The sequence below is a fragment of the Perissodus microlepis genome, chromosome 7 (genome assembly GCF_051167445.1).
Source record: "Perissodus microlepis isolate ML-2025 ecotype Zambia chromosome 7, ASM5116744v1, whole genome shotgun sequence".
Taxonomy (NCBI): domain Eukaryota; kingdom Metazoa; phylum Chordata; class Actinopteri; order Cichliformes; family Cichlidae; genus Perissodus; species Perissodus microlepis.
The window spans coordinates 63,302,684-63,321,286 of NC_140467.1; the positions used below are offsets into that span (position 1 = coordinate 63,302,684).

Here is an 18,603-nt window from a genome sequence, read left to right on the forward strand (position 1 = left end):
AGTCTCGACTTCTGCGGCGACATTCGGACGGTAGGATCAGAGTATGACGTGAACAACATGAAAGCATGGATCCATCCCGCCTGTATCAGCAGTTCAGGCTGGCTGTGGACTGACTGCAGGAGAGTTTTTCTTGGGTCCCAACTGAGCATAATTTAAACTCTGCAGCCGACCTGAGTAATGTTTCTATGTCCATCTCTTTGTGACCACAGTGAACCATGATGGCTCCACTCATGCTGAGAGGACCACAATTAAACTCCTCAATTCAAACACAGAAATACAACAAAATCAAATGTCGCCATTTATATTCAGACTTCAGGCAGCATTAAATTTAATGCAACACCAGCATTGGAAAAATATTACTGTTAAACTGCAGCGATGACAGCAACTACACCCATTTTTACTGATGCATGAAATAAATCAGGTTCCAAGTATTGATGGCAATGATAATAAAAGTAAGAAATGTTCACCAGAATTATGATGGTTTTGTAATTTCCACTGTTTGTTTTCAGTTCAGTTTAGGGTCAGTTAGTTATTTCAGTTATATATTTATATTTTATCACACCCAGCTTTATTCTTTGATTTAACTTTGGATATCTATGACGACCCGACTCAAAAACAGAACTGACTAGGACTAGGAATGACTAGGAACAAAGCTAGCGGGCTAACTGTAGCCTGCATGATGTTATTTTTTTCAGTCACAATACAGTAAAAATATAATGACAACTACTCACAAGGCAACTATACAGGCTTCCTGGATGGAGGCAAGCTGTCCAACTTGGACTGACTGCAGTCACTCTCACTTTCACACTTAAAGTTCATTTACTCTCTGAATCAGTTGAGGTGGTTGTAAACTTCAGCCTTTTCCTGTAGTTTTTTTCCAAAACTGACAAAAACAACAAGTGAACCAAACAAGTCTCTTTAAACCAAGTGAGAATGTTTAGTCCACGTATCCGCTCTTTAAGTCTGACGTCATTAGCCGTTTCTGGGTCCAAACTCCACTTCAGGTCCCAAAGTCAAACGAACACTGCACCATCACTGAGAGTTACATAATAAATAAAATGATCAGCGTTGCTGCTTTACCAGGTGTAACAATTAAGTTTAACATCCAGGCATCCATGAAAACAGGATTTATGAAGTTTAACAGAGTTAGAAGCTAGCAGGAAGTTAGCTCGCTAGCTTCCACCTAAACATGATATAGCATGTTCTGACTGAGAGATTAATGAAAGAATTCAAACGTACAGCTCTGCTGTCACTTCCAACATAAATGAAGACAGAAAACTAAACAGCAGTGACGTTTGTAGGGTTACTGAAGTTTGGCTAGCTGGTATATAATGTTGTGGTAAATGGACTGATTCTTACATGGCGCTTTTCTACTCTCCCAGAGTACTCAAAGTGCTGTATACACTCATTCACACTCATACAAGCACTTCTATATTCAAGTGCAATCTAACCAACATTCACACAACTTGGGGTTAGAAACTTGCCCAAGGATAATTTGGCATGCAGACTGGGGAAGCCAAGGATCGAACCACCAACCTTCCAATCAGTAGCTGATCTACTCTGATAGCTGATCTGCTCACAGCTATGGGGGGCACCCATGCTAACATAGCTGTGTCGCTATGTGATCGCTAGCGACACAGCTATGTTAGCATAGCATAAACACAGTGAAGCTGGAGGATGAACGCTAACTTTTTTCCACTGGATAAAAGTTAACGTGAGGGTTCCTGATGGTTAGAGACAAATGCAATCGCATGGCAGGATGCTGTAAACGGGCCAAACTTCAGTCAGGAGAACAACTGAGATAATCCATCCACAATACGAGGTTAGTCATTCATATACTGCTGCATGGGCTGGGCTGGAGCTACATCATAAGGGTTTAAAAACTGAGCTTTAAAATGAAGAGCGATGATAAAAACAGAGAAGCCGACAGTGATCACTGACTGTTTTGAGGGGCTTGTTCAGATTAAATAGAACAAGATAGAAAACATTAAAACATGTTAAAAACACAACAGCCTTAATAAACGCAGGGTAGTATGGGCTGGAAGCAGGATTCATACGTCATCACTTAAAGACCGGAGTGGCCAGATTGCATTAATTCTACTGCTAGCTGCTATTCCACACTTACCGTTTGTGTACTCTGCACATATATGGTACCTGTTGTATCTCAGATTGCAAAACATACCCAACTACAGGAGGGCGCTTAGCTCAAATTGCAGCATACACCTGGTAGCTGTGTTGGATTGAGGTTGGATCACATTCACAACATAAACAAACTGCTCTGGAGTTCATTTGAAACCTGAGATGTGTTTTTGGTTCACACCAGAACAACTGTAAACTGATAGCAGACTAATTGCTGTGTCTTATCATCATTTCATTGCCTTAGTGATGCACTAAAGTCACTCTGACGACTGCAGCTGACTGCGAGTTGTCCGAGACCTGGTCCTCATCTTCAAAGGTAACATGGATGCAAGTTGTTTGCACACGGTTGGAATCATTTTGATTGTGTTACGGTCTCTAACTGTAGCATTAGCTAATGTTAGTGGTGTTGCTGGTATATCTCCAAAGGTTGATTCTGTTCATCTGGACGTAGAGTTTTGTGGGAGAAATGTTTCGTCATCATCCAGGTGACGTCTTCAGCCTCAGCTGACTGCAGGTTTCAATCTTATAAACAGTACATTTGCATAATGACTGAAACCAGCCCACTGAAGGAACAATGGGCTGGGAGGTCAGTTCCTTAATCATAATTATGCAAATTCTCATGACCACTGATCAACAACCACTGATCCATGTCCATGAGTACCATTCACAGAGAGTTGGGGAATGGCTGCAATCACAGCATTGTAAGATGGTGACAGATGTACCCTTAGGCCCCCTCCTCGATTCAGAGATGGTCTTTCCCTTTTCACGTAAATGGCCTCCTTGACTCCGCCCTCTCAAACCAGCGTCCCTCCCTGTCCAGGATGTGAACATCCTCATCACTGAAAGAGTGTCCACTGGCCTGTAGGTGTAAATAGACTGCAGAGTCCTGGCCTGACGAGGTAGCTCTTCTGTGTTGTGCCATCCTCTTAGCCAGAGGTTGTTTGGTTTCCCCGATGTATAAATCCTGGCAATCCTCCTGGCACTTAACAGCGTACACTATGTTACTCTGTTTGTGTCGGGGGACCCGATCCTTGGGGTAAAAGCCACAGAGACACAGTGTTTAGAAAAAATGCGTCTCAACTGCTCCGATACTCCTGACACATATGGGATCACTACAGGTGGGCAGCGGTTGTCCTTCTCTCCTGGATCTGCTGGAGCTTTCTTTAGGAGCCTTTCCAGCTTTGACAAAAGTCCAGCTGGGATAACCACATTCACTCAGGGCCTTCTTGATGTTCTTCTGCCTCCCTGGCTGCTGTGTCAGTGGGGATGGTGTTCGCTCTGTGTTGTAGCATCCTGATGACACCCAGTTTGTGCTCCAGTGGATGATGAGAGTCAAACCTTAGATACTGATCCGTATGTGCAGGTTTACGGTACACATCAGCTTTTAGATGTCCCCCATTACTGATGGAAATCTCACAGTCTAAGAAGGCTAACCTGCCACTTTTCATATCCACCCTGGTGAATTTGATGTGTCGGTCCACCGAGTTAATGTGATCCGTGAATTGTGGTTTGGAGATTTACTTACCTGGATGATTGAGAACTCAGAAGTCCCAAATCCGTCACATAGAAGTCACAGACTGTTTGAGGTGACCGTAAGCTGGAAAACTTCTTTTTACTGCTTAAGGAAAACCCTGAAACACTGAAGTGCATTTTCTGCTTTTAGCATGTTTCAGACTTTTTGTATTGTGCTTTTAATCTTAACAGTTTCTGGAAACCAAACAGGAGCTCACAAAATGATCTCCAGCGGTAAACTGATCAAAGTGTTCATGTGGGAAGACAAAAAAAAGAAGATGAAAATCAGGAGAGAATAGCCGTTAACGTTTTCATTGACGGTGGATCAAATTATCGCCTTCATTTCATTATCCTTAATCATCAGCCTCCAAATCATCTCCTGCAGCGTCACTTCCCTCCGTCACCTTATCGCTCAAACAAAGATCTGATCAGAGGATTCAGCCTAACAGAGGTGGTGGAGGGGGGCGGTGCTCATCTCGTCCTGCAGCCGCTTCAGTTAGCTCGTCGCGTTTATGAGGAGAAGGTCCGACGCCCTTCATCATCCCTCTGGACTGTTACGAGGCTGTTCCAGCCCTGATTTATCATCCAGCTTGGGAACATTGTGAATTATAGCCTCAGTGACTTTTTAAATGGAAATTTGTCTGCAATTCCTCACGCGTGTGTGTGTGTGTGTGTGTGTAGGTTGGTCCTGCAGGCTGACCAAAGAGGCCTTGGATACATAAATATTGATTTAGCCATAGCAGCTGAATTTACTGACTCGCAAAGAAAAAGAAATAAGAGAAAACAAGCTGGGACCTTTTTGCAGAAATAAAAAGGTTGCAGTTTATATGACACCAATTCTCTGCTACATTTGACAAGGAATGAGTATGAAATCTTTAAAGAAACAAGGACAATTGAGTTTACTGCATTTAGTCTTTCATTCGACTCAGCTTGGTGTGCTGTGGTGATGAATCAGAGCTACAAGAAAAAGAAATCATCATCATTTGTGGTTTAAAAATCCGTCCCAGCAGTTATTTTTTGATGAAATGTAAATTTTCTAATTAACCTTTTTTCCATTAACATGCCCGCCGTGCTTCTACATCAATTAGTGCGTTCTCCACATGCACCTTTCAAGTGAGTAAAAAGGTGCGACCTTGATGTTATCTCCACAGCGAAATTAGCAGCAGAGCTGTGGCCTCCCAATCTGTTTTTAATATCTTTAGTGCCTTTGAGCAGAATTTCACAGAAAACCTAGAGAAAGCTGCGTCTTAATAATCCCAGTTTGGGAAAATGCTGCATTAGAAGCACTCGCAGCTACACTGACTGAGCGTTTACAGTTAAAGTGCTTCACAAGTTAACTTACTTTCATATCTGTCGGTGTCTGGTTTTCTTTGAGGTCTTTCCGGATTACAAAAGAAAATAATATGCATAATGTAAAAGGTATTTTACTGCTACAAAGGCTCTCCCAGAGAGAGGAAGAACATGCATTTTATAAATATACATATAACTGGATAAATGCTGCATAAGAATCTCTCAGAACTGACGGAGCTTACTGCACTGGCTTTGAGCTCTTTGAGTAAAAACGTAACATATAGAGTCATTTGGAAGTATTCTCATGTTACGAGTACGTGTTTGACTGATCCTGTTGTTACAGCTGTGTGTGTTGTAGTTTGTCATGTATGCATCATGTGGTGTATTATGTAGTTTGTGTACTGACCAAATCTGGGGGGGATGATGCAACAGTCTCCATGCTGCAGAGAATGCGCTGTGGATAGTAACGGCTGCATGGTGAGGATTGCCTTTGATTTCTCAAGCACATTTAACACCATCCATCCACTCATAACGAGCACGAGCGTCAGGGTGATCCTGGGCTTTCATGATATCTTTGAACTGGTCTTTTTCCAGAGTGGAAAGACTGTACAGCATACATCTTTAATGACTTTAAGAAAAACTGTTTGGGGGTTTTCTCTGATCCCCACGGATCAAAGGTATACATATAGGCTCAGATATATACATATATGCCCACTAATATATGGTTAAATAACTCTTAGCAAGTTGCTCCTCAACCAGATGTTTTTGGTACCCGTCAACATCATCCCGGCATAATCCAGTCTCATATTTTTCCACTCTTCGTAGCAGAATTGGAAAACTGTCACTAAACTGTCCACGTTTCAGCCATCTAGCTGTTGATTTGAGAAGTTGAAGAATTCATTATTCCATCCACTGTGGCTAATGTACCAGGACCACTGGCAGCCAAACAGCCCAGAGCATGATACTACCGCCACCATGTTTGACAGCTGTTGCACTGTTCTTAGGTTGAAAGTCTCATCTTTACTCCTTCAAACATACTTCTTGTCTTTGTGGCCAAATAGCTCAGTCTTTGTCTCGTCTGAAAACCGTACATGGACAACTGCAAAAGTTTTGATTTTGTAGCAGGAGCTTCTGTCTTTGTTGGCACCCTCTCGGTCAATGGAGATGCAAAACTGGCCTCACTGTTGGCGCAGGTGTTCCAGCAGTTTCCAGTTCAATTCAATTTTATTTATACAGCACCAAATCACAAACGCCTCAAGGCGCTTTATATTGTAAGGTAGACCCTACGATAATACATACATCACTTGACCGTGACAAGACCAGAGTGAGCTCTATAGTGCACACAAAATCAGTAAAGAAAAATCATATGCAGCCCAGCTAATGCCGTCATTTGTTTATCCTTATTTTGAGCAGCAGAAATAAATCCTACTTACTCTGCGTTTATAACAGTGAACCAAAGTAAGGAGCAGGAATAGAAAAAGAAAGAGTTGGCTGAAATGGACACATGTTACTATACACTAAACTTGGAACTGAGGTCAGCATCTGATGAGAAAATAGTCTACCACTACTACTTCATCGTTAAGTCAGCCTAAATGATAATGAATAAACTCTGTTATTATACTTTTTATTGCATCAAAACAACTTGAAGTCTCTGTAAACAGATTTAATGATGCCTGGTGACTGCAGCAGAGCATCAGCTAGCCTGGGCGTTGGCCTAAAGCTCGACCAGCAAAAGAAAGAGGAGAGGGAGGGTGTGTGTGTGTGTGTGTGTGCGCGCGCACGTGTGCGTCAGCAGGTGTCTTCTTGCAGTGTGTCTGTGTTATGGGGTGTTGGAGCAGCAGCTTCTAGTAATTCTATATGTATTTTCTAGCTTCTTGATGAAGTGTAGGAGGAAGAGATGTTGGCAGTGTTCTGATGCTCGTGTCTGTTTTTGTGTTACCACCATATGATGTTACGGTGGTATTTATAGGACTGTGCCAATTATACACGTTCTACTTTGCTAGATTTTCTTCAAATAGAAAGTACGCGTTTGTTTGCAAAAATCAATCTTTTATTTTTCAGCGCATTAGCAAAATAAAAGTGACAACTGATTTTCAGCTTCATATTTTTATACTCAAATTCTGCTAGAGTAGCTTTGCATGGTTTATTGTCCTTGTTGAAGCCAGAAGACCACCTTCTTTTTTTCCCTTTTAAGTCAGCTTGATTCTAATTGTGTGATCATGTATGAGTCGTATAGTTTTAATGTTTTATTTGGGAACAGAATGGTGTGTATGTGTAAGTTTGGTGATGGAGTTTTTATTATGAATGAATGATGAATTTTTATGAATTATTATGTCTATTTTTTTAATGTTTAAGGACAACAGATGGAAATTAGCCTTTGGCTATAATCTGGCATGTTTACATTCATGTAATTTTTTTTTTTTTTTTACATTTATGTTCATTAACATGCACTGTCCTAAATAAATAAATAAATAAATACAGAGAAAACCCAACAATCATATGACCCCCTATGAGCAAGCACTTTGGCGACAGTGGGAAGGAAAAACTCCCTTTTAACAGGAAGAAACCTCCGGCAGAACCAGGCTCAGGGAGGGGCGGGGCCATCATGGCAGGTTTGAGCCTCAGTGGAAGGAATGGAAGGAATGAGGCCAGGAACTGATAAGTGTCAGTACCACTGTTGAAGATGAGACAACATCCATGAGTACATCAGGAAGATGCCCACAACCGACCGAGTGCTCAGTGAATACCTCAGACAACAGAAACTCAAGAAAGAGGAGGAAGAGAGGAGCCATCATGGAAGGACAGGCGCCTGCACGGTATGTACCACCAGCAGATAGAGGTGGCTGACATCCAGAAGTCCTACCAGTGGCTGGACAAAGCTGGACTGAAAGACAGCACAGAGGCACTAATCATGGCAGCACAGGAACAAGCTCTGAGCACAAGATCCATAGAGGCTGGGGTCTATCACACCAGGCAAGACCCCAGGTGCAGGCTGTGTAAAGATGCCCCTGAGACAATCCAGCACATAACAGCAGGATGCAAGATGCTAGCAGGAACATCTGTGCCGAGTATGGCCTGGAAGTCCTGAGGTCAAAATCAGACATGCACCCTAGGGTGGTGGAGAATGACCGTGTCTAAGAGCCTGTGGGGTATATCTTGCTGTGGTCTGCTGGGGGGAAGGAGGGGGGCATCTGAGCTGGTAACACCGACAGACTGAACAAACTGATGAGGAAGGTGAGCTCTCTGATTGGCTGCAAACCGGACACTTCTGTTGCTGAACAAGCTGTTATCCATCATGGATCATGCTGACACCCTCTGCACCACTTACTGGACAGGCAGCTGTGTCCAGTGTGTTCGTGGGGTAACTGCCTCGTCTCACAGAATGAACAACTGTTTTCTCCACCCAGCATGACATCCTGGTTCCTGCTGTGGGAGTGAGTTGCTCCAAAGTTTCCTGGAGTAAGTTTTAGTGGTGGAAACTCGAAGAGAGAAAACAGGCACCCAAAATAAAGAGATCTGACTCAGACCGTCCAATTTACCTGGTAACTGAGACGCAAAGTCAGAAAAGAATCATATGTACAAAACAATCACACAACTGCTTGAGAAAAGCATGATCACAGAGTCCATTCATGCTCAAAATGATCTCATCCTCATCTAAAATATCTCATATTTTGGCTTTGTGACTCACACACAGCTCCAAGAAGCCTGTGATCCAGCTTCAGAAGTCTTCCGGCGTGTCCCCAGACTAACCTGAGACGGACAGGATCTTGTTTCGGAGGGCTGAGCTGGGACACACTCGCCCCAAATGTACTTATCCACAGAGAAATGACAAAAAGAGCGCAGAGTGACGCCACAGACGCCCCGAAGAGCTTCCAGATGCTACGAACTGCCTCATCATCACTGTGTGAACACAGCAGTGGATTTTTCACCGGCTCTTCTCCACAGAGGGCTGGTGTGCGTCACTAAGATGATGAGGGAGATGTTCCACTCACACACAGTCACATTTTTACTGTGACACACACACACACACCTCCTTCCATCAGTGTTAACAGCAGCTGATGGATGTTACAGCAGAGGTTGGGAGGAGTTTAATGAGGCCGAGGTGGACAGCTGCTGAGAGATCCACACGCTGGATGAGGTCAGGTAAACCTGCTGTCTGCGCTCCTCAAGGCCAGTTCAGATGATTAGGTGTTTGGACCGGACACGTCGATAACGATCATTACATCTCCATCTGTTCATGCAGGGAAATTCAAGTGCTAATAAAGTTTTCCACTAATTTTCCCTCCTAACGAGTCCGCGTGTCTGCTCTATGATTTCTGACATCGGCTGTCAAACACTACAGACACGGCTCAGCATAATTGGATGGAAATATGTGCACTGAGAGATTTACAGGTGGATCTCAGCATGTATGGATTCCTGAACTGTCCTGTGTAAAGATCAAATCGAGTACTAAAGCTGCCAGAGACACAGGATTAGCTCTTTCTGGAAGTACTTCTGATAAAAACATATGAACTCTGATAGCTGGTGCTAAATTCATGCAGCTCTGAACAATATTTCATACAAATAAATACTGATAATTAGACATGCTTTCAGAATATTTACCGATTCTAACTTCACTGTAGATGTTATGTAAACATAAATGGTTGTTTCTCTCTGTTAGCACTGCAATACACTGGTGACCTATCCCAGGTGTACTCGACCTGGGCGCCCACTTCCGACTACAAGGTGACAGCACGGGTTGGCTGGCTGGAACCGGTCTCTACTCACAGACAGACCGGCAAAGGTTTGCTGATAATTGCAAACATATTTCGACCTATCAGAGTCAGTCTGCACCGACGACTGTGACTCGTCTGCGTTGCAGTTCTCAGCTCGTTGCATTCTCATTATAAAAGCAAAGTTGCTGAGCTCCTTTGTCATTCTGCAGTTAATTCTCCTCTTTCAGAGCTGCTTTCATTCTTGATGTTGCAGATTCAACAAGGAAGCATTCCTCAGAGATTTTGGTCCGTGATGACATCACACAGTCACTGATAATGAAAATCTCCCATAAAATCACATCTTAAAGGCGCTCTACTGCAGCGGTCACCAACCTTTTTTTCCGGTTTATGTCCAACAGTATTTTCACGGACCGACCTTTAAGGTGAGATTATTATAAGATTTATTCATAACACATGGGAATAACCCAGGGAAACTGAGTTAACGATAAAAACGATAAAAACCCTGAAAAACTAAAATTTCACACCCGAGCCTCAACTCGGTACCAAACAACTCACGGACCAGTACCGGTCTTTGGCCCAGGGGTTGGGGACCGCTGCTCTACTGGACTGAGATCTGTGCCTGTGGAAGTAATGTGGGTGCAGTGAACTCATCGTTATGTTCCATGCACAAGATAGTCTGTGGCTCGGTGTGTTATCCATCAGAAGGACACATGGTCAGCAACAACACTCGGGTAGGCTGTGGATTTCTGAGCTCCCCGGTGTGTACCAGGAAGATATCCCCACACCATCACACCAGCAGCAGCCTGACCTGTTGACGAGGGGAAGGATGGAGCCAAGCTTTCATGCTGTTTAAACCAAACTCTGCTCCTACTATCTGAAGCTCGCACGCAACGTGTTTCCATTATGGGATCGTGTGAACTGTTTCCTGAGTTTCCTGTTCTTAGCCGACAGCAGCGGTCTCAGTGTGGTCTTCTGCTGCTGTAGTCCATCTGCTTTGAGGTTGCTGCCATGTGATTGGCTGTTTAATGTACCAAATGAAGTAAAGCTGTCGACGAAGAATTAAAATGAATCCGCGTAAACACAAAAGAGGACGATCTTTAGCTCGTGTGATGATCAGAGTATCGATTAAAGGTTTTGGCAGACTTCTCAAACTGTCGTACTGCACAATACTGCTAAAATCGTCCAGCATGTATATCATCTCCATCTCCTGATTCAGATGGTAACATCACACATGCAGCACCCACATGATGCATCAGGTCACATCAGCTAACTGTGACACAGAAAGCGACCGCGCTCTGACAGGCAGCACGCACCGGCCTGCCAACCAGCAAACACCATAGCGAGACCCTGCAGCAGCGCGGCAGACACTAAGAGGAAGTGGCAGATCGTACCGCCGCGTTCACGTATCATAACACGCCATCGTCATGTGATTCAACCTGGCAGCTGTTGGAGTCAGACGCCTCTGTGCAAATTACAGGTCACCTGCTGGTGATGGGACAAATAATTAACCAGCCTGTGATGGGTTTCATATCAGAGGCGGCGCTGATGACGCTCAGCCCGTACCACCCTATCAGGTCAGCATGAATCACAGCTGAGCCCAGAAACTTCCGCCACATAGAAACAACAGCTTCACAGACTCCCCCCCCCGAACAGCCCACGCTGCTCGTAAATCTCCCGTTGGTGCTGTCAGGACACACAAAGTGCGACCTGTGGCCTGCTGCAGGAGAATCGGCTGATCTGAATTAATAGCAGCACATCAATAACGTTTATTTGTCTGTTAAAGCTTTAAAGGTCTCCTTCCAGCAGGAAGCACTGACATGAAGAGTCGCTCCAGCTCCAACAAAGCGATTCACACAATAACACCTTAAATAATGTCTTCATTGGGAAAGAAGTCTTTCATTTGCACATAGAAAGCTCACGAGTCCTTCACCAGTTTAAACTGCAGATGAACCTTTATGGACCAAACAACCAACACCCTCATATGTTTGGAAGACACTCGAGGCTAAAGGGCAAATTTACAACTCAAAGTCACCATGCTCACTGTCCTTGTTGCAGGATGTGCAGAATGGTGAGATTGGTTCTCTGTCAGGGTAAAGCCAATCACGAACATGGTGTTGGTCAAAATGCTGAAGTAGAAGCTCAAAAATGAGACTTTACTGACCACCTTTTACATTTGTAACATGGTTCATAGCTGTCTGTCCATTTTAAAGCAGATGCCACATTTTAGGTTTAAGTGCCATTATTTTTCCATCCAATCAAATGTGTATCCTGGTCTATGCTGAAACACTTCACCCAGGAAGTGTCCAGGAGGCATCCTATCCTATCAAATCACCTCAAATGTTTTAAACACCATGGATCTCATTCTGTTCAGTCAATACTCGTGCTGGTGATCGGGGTAAGTAAATAATTCATTGGCTTTGGTGCTACGATGCTCCACCCGATCTTCTCTTCTCATGAACAACATAAACTTCTTGACTCTAGGTGGCAACTTAATGTGGACTTTTCCAGCTTTTCAATTTTGACCGTCTGGATCTTGGTGTTCAGAAACCAGACATGAAATTTTAATTTTAATAACAGGAGGAGGCTCATTCACACCGATATCTCTGTTATCATCAGTAGTGGTATACCATGGAGTAAATTAAGAAATATCATATCAGAGTGATTAAGCACATTATAAGCTCTCATCGAGGAGTCCTGCAGCAATTTTCCAAAAGATAAGAAAGCCATAATAAATTTCCATCATGTTGGGGGAGGAACTTTCAAAATTCAGCGTTGCCCTACCTGCAGAAAACTAATCTTCAAAGAAATAATAAAATAATTATTAACCATAAACAAACCTCTTAAGATTACTTTAATTAACTGGGGCTGAAAGTTGAACCAAAATAAATCTAAAATCAAACAAACCCTCGTTTGGATCCCCCCACTACAGGGGGATCTGGGAAGGTCCAACTGGTCTCCCTTCTTAAAGATGGGAACCACCACCCCAGATCTCCACGCAATGTTGTAGCGGCGTGTCAACCAAGACAGCCGACAACATCCAGAGCCTTTAGGGACCCAGGGTGAATCATTCACTCCAGGGACCAAGCAGCTGTTTAACTGCCTCAATGTTGGTTCTGTTGGCTTCATCGGGTGGTGGCCTCTAGATCGCACTGGAGTGGGTAGCAGTTGAGTGTGAAGCGGCATGAATGAGAATTAGCACCTCCAAGTCTGAGGCCTGGTTCTCAACTGCAAATGGGTGGAGTGCCCACTCTGGGTGGAGGAGTTTAGGTATCTCTGGGTCTTGTGGGGAGCGAGAAATCGACAGATGGATTGGTGAAGTGGCTGCAACGATACGTAAGCTGTGCCGGGCTGTTGTGCTGACGAGAGAGCTGAGAGTGAAAGCAAAGTTGTTGATTTAGCGGTTGATCTATGTCCCCACCCTCACCTGTGGTCAACTCAGCTCTGACCGAAAGAACGAGATTATTGTGGCGAATCCACTTAGCCAAAAAATGGATCAGACATCAATTGTAGAAACAAGTCTTTATATAGGGCTTCAAAAAGGGGAATGTACAACAAATAAACTGCTCGACATCAGAGCAACATATAATGGCTTCCCGAAACTTTCTTTGCTAGCTAAAACCTGAGTAACTTTCATCTACCACAAAGGATTCTGGGAAACGCAGTTTTCTAATGAAATACCTGTTAAATGCTCAATTTTAGCAGAAAATTTAATCTATAATTAACAGCTCTCACTAAACATGTGGCTAACACTTAAATCACTTACAAAATAACCAAAATGCTGTTATCAAACAATAAACTGCAATAAAGTTACAACAGAGATCGTAGATCGAATTGGCGCAAATCAGCTTCCTCTGAAGGGTAGCTGGGCTCTCCTTAGAGACGGGGTGAGGAGCGGTTGTCCAATAATCACACGACTGGCATAGTGACTCCAACTTTAATGGTCGCCTTCTTTTGTACAACCACAGAAAAAACTGACCCTCCAAACTTCTCCACCCCCTTTCCCGCCTGCGCGTAGCCATGCCCCACCCTCACTGGACACTTGCGCAGTAGGACACATGCATCTTAACAAGGAGTTCAGTCATTTGGGAGAGACTCAGAGTAGAGACGCTACAGAGGAGCCAGCTCTGGTGGTGGTTTGGGCATGTCGAGTTAGGAGGTGGTCCTGGGGTTGGCACAGGACACACTTGACAGATTATGTCTCTCGGCTGACCTGGTAACGCCTCGGTGTTGCTGTGGATAAGCTGGTGGAGGTGACTGGGAAGAGGCAAGTCTGGGCTGCTCTGCTTAGGCTGCTGCACCTGAGACCAGGTGAGCAGTAAAAAAATTAAATAAACAACAAATAAATTGGTGTAATAAGAGCACATTTTGGGGCGTAATTTTAGCTCTCTTTGGTCAAACCTTCTCTAAAATACTGTAACGTGCAAAGACAAAGCAAAAACATGAAGAAATATAAAAATGAGACATAAAATCTTATCATTACTGGGTCCATGAGACATCTTTATGTGCATTTTTATTGGGAAAAAGGGGGGGGGGCTGTTTACCTGTTTACCATTGGCTCTGCTGCTTTTCCGAGTATCAGAGGAAGGACAGAAAAAAATAGCCCAGTGGAGCAGTGTTGGTTTTTAATTGCATTGCTTGTCTCATTCTTCAGCTAATGTGGAGGCTTAATGGACTCTGCTGGCCTCGGCTTCAGAGCAGATGACAGCTCGTCAAGGTGATTGACAGGCGTGGGGGTGGAAATTTGACCGAGTCCATTTGAAGGAGAACTAAGAATAGGCCAACTGTCTCAAGACATAAACTTTAAAGATAATTCAGCAGTGAATCATCAAGAGGAGGAAACTGCTCCTCTCTGCTCCAACTGTTTGTGCACTGACTCAGTGTAACTGCAGTTTTTATTGAAAGACTTCATGGCATAAGAAAAAAATGAAAGGTGTAATTAATAACAGCATGGCAGCTTTTCAGTCACCCAGAAATAGAGAGGTTTTTATCGTGTGACAAAGCTTATAAGAAAGGCCCATTTCTAATCAGACCCAACCCACAGTTGGTGAAAACACAATAAAAAGCAGCTGAGAGTAAATAATAATGAACCCACGTAAGACTGAAGCCCAGCTGTGGTTTAAACCAAACCAGCTCAATCTAACAGGCGGTTTTAATGCTTTTAATGCTTTGCTGCCTAAACCACACAGTTTGAACCACATATTTTTGTTGGGCAAACCTGACCAGGAAATTTTGTTGCTTAAACTGCATCAGAAGCGAATATGTTGGCCTCTAGCAGTCCTTCAAACTTCTTATGTCTGTCAGTTCTTAATTGTAAGCCTGTAGGGTATAAAAGTGCTATAGAAGAGCTAGTCCATTTACACTGCATGAGACAGCTCCAAACAAGGCTGGTCAATCCCAAGATAAGATAAGATAAGATAAGATAAGATAAGATAAGATAAGATAAGATAAGATAAGATAAGATAAGATAAGATAAGATAAGATAAGATAAGATAAGATAAGATAAGATAAGATAAGATAAGATAAGATAAGATAAGATAAGATAATTTGAGAGGTTTTTTTGAATTTACAGGTTAAAAATAAAGACAGTGATGCTAATGGCCACAGAGAATGTCTGGGGACACGATGCTCTCGGTAATAAATAAAAGGCCGTCTAATGTTCAGACGGTGATGTTTAGGAAGTTGCTGTATTAGAGCCAGTAGCCGGGGCTGCTCTGTTCCCCTGCTGTGTCTCATTATCTGAACTGTGGAGCTCATTTCCTCACGAGAACGCTGCGTAACAGGGCTGAGAACAGCTCCCACCTCCTCCTGAAGGATATCCAGGAGAAAGAGCATGACTCAGTCACACACACACACACACACACACTGCACTCATACAAGAATATATAAATAACAATCTGCAGCCTAACTTTCACGTGTTCTTTACATTGGTTCAGTGGTGCAATTTCAAGACTTAATGTAGCATCAGGACAATTCGATCTGATTTAAATAGCAGATTTGTGTCCATAATGCACCAAAAGGTTTCCTCCAACCCGTCAGTCCCACAGCTGAAGCTTGGACCAAAGCGGGTCATCAACAGAACGGCTGAAAAAGGAAAGAATCGAGCTGCTGCAGAGCTCAGAGAGCCGTGCGTGAATAAATGCTGCAAATCTCAATGACATGAAGCAACCCTGTGAGGGAGACTGGGTTTTACTGCACTACGTAATGTGATGGCTGCTTGGGCTGGGAGTACCTGAGGTGTAAAGAACCACGAGCACTAAGAGGAAGTTTAAACTCCAACCTGACATTTTACGTATCACAGGCAAGCGGTCGACTACACGCACGAGCTCGGATTTATAAATGATCCAACTGACTTGTACATCTTTCCACATTTTAATTTTGCAGAGCTGCTTGAGACTCGTAAGCCTCCACTGTTTATCTGATGTGTGTACATGCTCGAGTCGACTGGCATCACACGGGTTTCTGGTAAGCCTTTGCTGTGATCCCATCTGCGTGTTGGGTCCTTGCTGTACACGACTAGTTTCAGTTTGAGGCAAAAAAGAGAAAAAAAAACTCGACACTGCTCTCAGCACTCTGACATGTTAGTTTCATGGTGTGCTGCACCAAAATCCTTTTCTCTAATGTGTTCAGCCTCCTGGTAAATGCAGCACAACACATGATGCCAACAATTCTGCTCCCATTATCAGCGGGAGCCGCTTTATAGTCAATGCAATAAAGTGATGCATCTTGTAGACAAACACTTTAATCTAAAGAAAAAGAAAAGAAAATGTTGAACATTGAGGCTCGAAATGTAAAAGAGAGAGGAGGTGAACGATGGGAAGTAAAGGTCCAGCAGGCCGTGAATCAGCCTCACATACCAGCCACATACCTGAATGACGCAGTTTAAAAAGTTAAACAGTGTACAAAGTGTTGGTGAGTAGTGTATCTACCCATGAATCATAACGTGAGACGGTTAATGGGAGAGGAAACCCTGCAACAGACTGGCGACCTGTCCAGGGCGCAAGCTGATAGGCTCCAGCCCCCACGACCCTGAATTAAGGAAGTAGAAGAAGATGGATGGATGGAGAAAAAGAAGAAAGAACAAATTTCTCCAGAAATCAATCAATCAATCAAAGTTCTGGTTTTTCTCCGGTTTGACTTTGTTATGCTGACAAGAATCCAGAAGAAATTTACAACCTGGGAACTAGAAACACACTCGTGGAATGACGCAGCCTTCAGCCGGTGTGCACATGGCTGGATAAATGCATAAAAGCTGAAGGATGCTTGAAAAACTTAAAAAAAGGGTTGATCCTGTGATTTGATGTATAAAAAAGCTGAAACGCTACTCAGTTTGAATCTGTGTGTAAGGAGCTTGTTAAGAAACACATCTGCACACTTTTCTTTCCAAGCTCCTTAGACTTCGATCACCTGGATGATTGAGAACCTTCACAGATGAATCAGGGTGTGGTTTTCCTTTAAATCGCTGCTGATGAAAGCTGCGGCTCACAAGCTTAGTGGAAGAGTCTGCAGCATCCGAGTATCAGGCAGCGAGAGTGCTCGTAGTCCACATTCACAGGGTCGTGCACCATGAGTTTGTCCCCGAGTGTCAGAACTCCCGTGTTCCCGTCACTTCCTGAGGTGTCTTAACCACAAACTGCACGAACCGTGGCGCCCGCCGTTTTAACACCAACGCAACACTCATGCCAGAAGGGTTTTTTCTTGTTATCCGCTTGGTTCCTTTTCTCACAGTTTCAGGGCATCATTTTTTCCGGTTGTGATAACTTCTTTGAATAGCGAGCCCGGCTGTTCAAACGCAGCTGAGGCACGCAGCTGTATGACCACAGGCCATCGTCAAACGAGTGGTCAAACAGAGGGTGCAATTGGCCTCCACAAATGGTGTCAGATAAAGTGTGTCTGACAATAAGCTGGTGCATATATGAACGTATCGCTTCACGTCCACTATGTAAAGCAATTTCATGCATTAAAAAATATATCCTGGAAACTCAGAGGCTGAAGATTGGCTGATGTAAGGAAGGTGGCTGATGAGAGCGAATATTCAATGAAGACGGTGGAGAGAAATACTGAGGCCAAAAAGTCTGGAGAAAACAGAACAGGAAGAGATCCTGGAATGGTGGAAAATACTCCATGAAGAAAAGATTTAGAGCCGACAAAGTCAGGAAAACTCTAAAATGGGTGAGGATTTTTATAAAGACTTTCAGAGTTTCAGGAAGTAACGGAGGGCAGAGCGGAGCAAACTGATAAGGAGAGAAACTGTCAGCGACAGCCAGAGGCGGACCAAAGAGACAAAGGAGGAGCAGCCGGCTCTGGACTTTATGCTTTTCTGGGAGACAAAGAGTTCTGATGACAACTGACAAAAATCAGTTTTAATGTATAAACACTTTGATTCTTCATCTGAAGCCCGAGGTTGATGAATCAACAATGTCACAGACATCCACAGTTATCCCCTCTCCTGTCCATCAAACACCCGCCACAGCGACTGGATGGACCTGATCTTTTGTGAGTCAGTCTGAAAGTGTCGTCGCAGAGACGTTGGCGTCTTCTGGGACTGACAGAGGAGCAAAAACTCTGTCGATGGGAGAGGATTTACTCCCCGCGTACACTACAGAGATGATGTAGGAGCAGGTGTTTGGTACATTTCTATCAACAGTAGTGATGATTGGAGACTCTGCTTGTTCAGGATGTTTAAAAATCTAAAGGAAACTCTAACGTGAGAACGAGACGTTCAGGATAAAGTGTTAGAAGCCTTTCAAGTTTTCTATAAATAGCAAAAAAAAACAAAGATTCATTCCTCACATGATTCTGATTCTACTTTTTTCCTCCTTTTAATTTCTCTATTCTTGTATTTAGTTTTCTGTAGATTCTGTAGACCCAGAGGCAAGATGTCTCACTGAAGTCCAGGGTTCATGCCCCTAACAACTACACATGAGGCAAACCGAACCGGCCGGGGGAA

The 18,603-nt window shown here is 43.6% G+C and overlaps 1 protein-coding gene across 2 annotated transcripts in view; it reads right to left on the reverse strand.

Moving 5' to 3' along the window:
* immp2l (inner mitochondrial membrane peptidase subunit 2) overlaps positions 1-18,603 on the reverse strand; it is a 199,117-nt gene that overhangs the window by 12,402 nt on the left and 168,112 nt on the right. The window lies entirely within an intron of this gene.